At 38.7% G+C, this 4,891-nt stretch overlaps 1 long non-coding RNA gene across 2 annotated transcripts; it reads left to right on the top strand.

Moving 5' to 3' along the window:
- Positions 1 to 268: 268 nt before the first annotated feature.
- LOC309696277 lies at positions 269 to 2,826 on the top strand. 2 transcript variants are annotated; one of them, XR_014273407.1, is made up of 9 exons: positions 275 to 371; positions 497 to 586; positions 675 to 794; positions 871 to 1,020; positions 1,331 to 1,402; positions 1,666 to 1,777; positions 1,858 to 1,966; positions 2,052 to 2,122; positions 2,637 to 2,826. It is a non-coding gene; the product is annotated as an uncharacterized lncRNA (long non-coding RNA). The 2 variants fall into 2 exon arrangements; XR_014273406.1 differs by having other exon boundaries at positions 269 to 371; positions 871 to 1,402.
- Positions 2,827 to 4,891: the final 2,065 nt, after the last annotated feature.

Below are 4,891 nucleotides of genomic sequence, written 5' to 3'. Positions count from 1 at the left end.
TCCGGCTCTGCTGTGATTTGTTGCTGCGCGGTCACGTGACCGAGCTTCACAAGGTAACCACGTGGGGTGTTATTTCAAAAGTAGCGCCTATCTCCTTTTCCTGAACTTTTCCTTGGCCTCGATGAAAACGTCATCGTGGGAAGGAGATTTGATAAGGACTCAGGGAAAGAGAGGAGCGATGCTGAGAATTGGAACAGCCTTACACTCTGTAACAATGTGACACCGGTGTTCTGGGAATTTCTCCTACCCCGTAAACCGTCCTACCCGTTGTTCCTGAGCATGTACGCGCATGCGCACAACACAAAAAGGGAAGCTAAGCGCATCCGGCTGTGATTTCACGCTACTCAATTGTCATATTTGCAGGAGAATAGGTAAGTAGTAAGTATTAGTACTTTTTATAGACGTTGATACTTGATTTTTTAAGCCTTTGTGATTGTTTGTCAATATTAAAGTGAAGTCGCTATCTGCTTTCTGCACAAAACTGTCGAATTTGCAGATTCGGTGAAGTCTGCTGTCAAGTTACTGGACGCGTGGTATTTGCACAACACTTTTGAGTCCGCAGCTTCGGTGTTTTAAGGCTGTTTCGGTAATCTCGTTGTTTAATAAGTTAAATTATTTGCATTGTCAACTGCACATATTGAAACTCATAAGAAAATGTTTACTGACATTCGTAGATATGGAGAAGAAGTGGGAAGAGATTTACGCGTTCATTTCTGCGGGCTTCTACCCTTCAGGATATGACAAGGCTCAGAGGCAAAACCTCAGAAGATATGCCTCAAAATTCAAACAAAAGGGTCAGTAATTTATTGTTAATACTAACAACTCATATGTGGTTAAATTAATTTCTAATTATATATTGTTTTACTGCAGATGGAGAACTCTTTGTTGGAACCAGAAGAGTAGTAAAAACCATGGATGATGCCAGGAAGATATTTCATGAGTTTCATTCATCTCCAATTGGAGGACACACTGGCACACACAAAACGCTAAATGCAGTGTGTTCCAGATTTTACTGGTTTGGTATGACAGTTGACCATAAAACATTGTTATGTATTAACTGTTTGTACTGTTGTTAAATAGCGTTTAAAATAAGCAAATTTTTTGATATCAGTTAAAAGAGAAACTGTACACTTGCAAAATATATAAATATGGTTAATTAGTGATATTACAGTAATAACCTGTAGGCCTGGCAGAGATTTGAAGACACACACACAAACTATTGTTGCTAAATAGTTTGTTCGTTAGAGAATATGTCATTAAGTGTTTTTGTTTTTTACAAATGAGAATGTTGAACATTTACGTGAACTCCATAAATATTTTTACCTTAAAGATTCAGGAATGTGACCAGTGTCAAAAAGTTGGGAAACCACTGACTGCTGTGCAACCGTTGCAGTGTATTCAGGTAAATATTATGCCCCGTTTACCCATCAAACTATGCTTGTAGCTCATTTTTATTTTAGGTAGTCAAAATCTCCTCACAATCTGTACTGCTGTTAGACCCTCTTGGAAATGAAGGTTGTTATGAAAGGAAAGTTATGCGTAACTGGAGGTATTCATCATTCATTAATTATCTGTTTTAGGTTGTTTGGTTTGTGGGTTTTTTTTTTCTTTTTATTTAGAGCAAAATGCTGGCTACATTTTAAAAACTTGTTTTGTTTTTATTAGGAATTTTCTGAAGATGAAAGGAAAGGAAGAGTCCCGAGTGGATTGGAAAATGGAGACTCTGCCACATAACAAGCAGATGGACTCCAGCAGTTGTGGAGTTTTAGTGTTGAAGGTATTTAATAAGCAATTGTATTTAACGTATTTAACTAGAATTAAGTTAATCAATTGCAATTACTGTAACATATTTTACAGTTTGCCGAACACTACCTTCTGAGTGGAGAGGTTACTAGGGTGCTGTCCACTCCAGAAGCCATTGGGCTGCACCGCACTGAAATTGCTTGCGAACTGCTAGAACATCAAAGTAAGTTGAGTCATGTGCTTTTGTATTGCAATAGCACTTTCAGTTTTGTTTAAAACTGTTAGGTTTAATGTCAGTGTGTTTCTAGGTAATGCTGATGACTACTGTGTGGTTTGTTCCATGCTGGAAGCTGATCCTGAGTCCAGTATGATTTAAATGGTAAAACAAATAAACCACAAATGCAATATACAGTGGCTTGCAATAGTATTCGGCCCCCTGGAACTTTTCCACATTTTGTCACATTACAGCCACAAACACAAATCAATTTTAATTGGAATTCCACGTGAAAGACCAATACAAAGTGGTGTACACGTGAGAAGTGGAACAACAATCATACATGATTCCAAACAATTTTTACAAATGAATAACTGAAAAGTGGGGTGTGCGTAATTATTCAGCCCCCTGAGTCAATACTTTGTAGAACCACCTTTATCTGCAATTACAGCTGCCAGTCTTTTAGGGTCTGTCTCTACCAGCTAGAGACTGGTAGAGACATTGGTCTTTCACGTGGAATTCCAATAAAATTGATTCATGTTTGTGAATGCAATCTGACAAAATGTGGAAAAGTTCACGGGGGCCGAAACTTTTGCAAGCCACTGTAGTAATTATTTTCTCATCAAATTCATAATGTTGGTTAACACACTTACACCCCCCCCCCCTTCTCCCTCTTCAGGTGCAGTGCGAGTTTTGTTCCAGATGGTCACATTTTGGATGTGTTCAATATGAGAGCAGCCTGGTCAAGTACCTGTGCAACAAATGTACATAATTTGTACACTGTTTCTTTTTCAGTTCTTTCTCCCTGTGTTCTGTTGGATCTATAAATGTGAAATATATGTATCTGTAAATATATACTGTAACTATAATGGAGTGAGTTCATTGTCAAAGTTTATATAGTCAGGTGTTCCAATCACTTCATTGGTGACAGCTGTATAACTTAAGCACCTTGGCATGCAGACTGCTTCTACAAACAAGTGCCAAACCATGCTACTGTTGTTATTATAAACTAGAAGCATAATTCTGATGGGAAGAATTACGTGCCAAAACATGCTACCTTTGTGAATGTGACCTACAAGCACACTTTAATGGGTAAAAAGAAGTGTCAAACCGAACTGGCTTTATGAATATCAGCTACAAACATACTCTGATGGGCAAAGTTAAGTGGCAAACCGTCATACCTACTTAAATTTGTGCTGGAATTATTGTTTGGCAGCAGAAATGTGCATAAATTACATACAGTAGGACATTTTGCCAAAGTAGGGCAGTTTGTCATATGGCAGCGTAAAATTATCCTACTGGTAGGACGGTTTGCCAAAGTAGGATGGTTTGTCAGAACACCGGATGTCCGCCTGTTGAAACTACATTGTGCAGAAGATGGACTACAAAACAAACATCTTACTTCGTCACAATGTGTTCTAACCCTGTTGTTTTATGGAGGTCATATAAACGAGAACAGCCTTTTCGAAATATCCTTTCATTACAAAGTTTGAATTTTAAAGAAGAAGGAACATTTAGGGTCAGATTTACTAACATCTGCAGCAGCTCAAAGACATCTTTTGATGTTAAAAAGCTGCTGGATTTACTGAAGAGACTTAGTGTCAGTTTGTGACTGAAGTTATGACATATGTGTTTGTAAGAGTTTTACTTCCAGGAGAAGAAGATTTAAACGAGTGACACAAATGTAACGTACAAAATTGCACAAAATCTACCACAGAATCCTGTCTTGTTCTTGCTGTGGTTGTGATAGTGAGAAACACTTGCATGAATCACGAGCTTACTCTGTATTGTTGAGCCACTAATTGGTGCTGCTCTCAGCAGAAAGCTGATTTTTACTGAACTGAAGTGGCTTCTTCTTAGAGAGATATAAAACACACTGTTAGTAGATCATCCTGCAATTGTGACATCACAATAATTTGCCTCGCTTTATAAATCTGTCACTTCTATCACATATAAAATTAAATACATAAGTATCATACAGTTTAAACGAAGCACTGAAACTTGACAGACACGCCGTCGGGGCAGAAAGTCAACATCTCACTGATTCTGAGCTGCAGCTTTTGTTCCTCTCCGGCAAAAAGAAAGCTTCATTTTTGCTGTTTAATACATTTTTTTTTTAAATTATGCCAAATTTAAAAGCGCTTAGCTTGCTGTTTGTCTGTGTTTTATCCTCAGTTACTTTGAAACAGTTACTGAGTCAAAATTGAATTTAATCAAATCAATTATAGAAATCAGTGATGATACCCAGCCCTAGTGAGTAGCCTAAGCCCAACAGAAGTGGATGCAGCTGTGGGTAATGAGAAAAGATGAAAAGGCTGATAACACATTATATGCAGTAAATGCACTGCCCAAGTGTCCCCTCTCCCCACTGCCTGTCAGTAAAGAACTTTGTGTTGACAAGATTGTTAGGTAATCATTTACAAATCTATAATATCTGCATGGACAGCGTTAACTGATGAGGTCTGAAAATTCAATACTTACATTTAAAAGTTTACTCTTCTGCCATCTGCCGTTTTCTTATTTTTTAAAAAAAAAAATTAGCCACAGTAAAGGCTGCGCTATGAATTCTGGGATATGTTGTGCCACAAATGATACACCTGACTCATCCTTCAAGTCCGGGGAAATGAAGTGCGCATTTCCGGCCGCATTTGGAATTGGGACAGCCTTCATCACATCGCTGTGGTGTAATCAGCCTCCAAATGGGGTCTCAAAATTGTACCAAAAACTCTGTACCTCCCTCCATCCAACCACACACTTCTTCGGTTTTGCCATCAGCCCTGCCTGCCTCAGGGAATCCGGGACTGTGACCAACCACTGCACATGCTCCACCGAGGTATCACTATGAATGATGACATCATCCAGGTAGGAAACAGCATATGCAGTGTGAGGACTCAGCTATCACTACAGGAGGTTCTGAAAAATGGCGGGGCTTCA

Source organism: Aulonocara stuartgranti, assembly GCF_965226115.1.
Source record: "Aulonocara stuartgranti genome assembly, chromosome: 3".
NCBI lineage: Eukaryota > Metazoa > Chordata > Actinopteri > Cichliformes > Cichlidae > Aulonocara > Aulonocara stuartgranti.
This window is presented reverse-complemented; position numbering and strand designations above follow the sequence as displayed.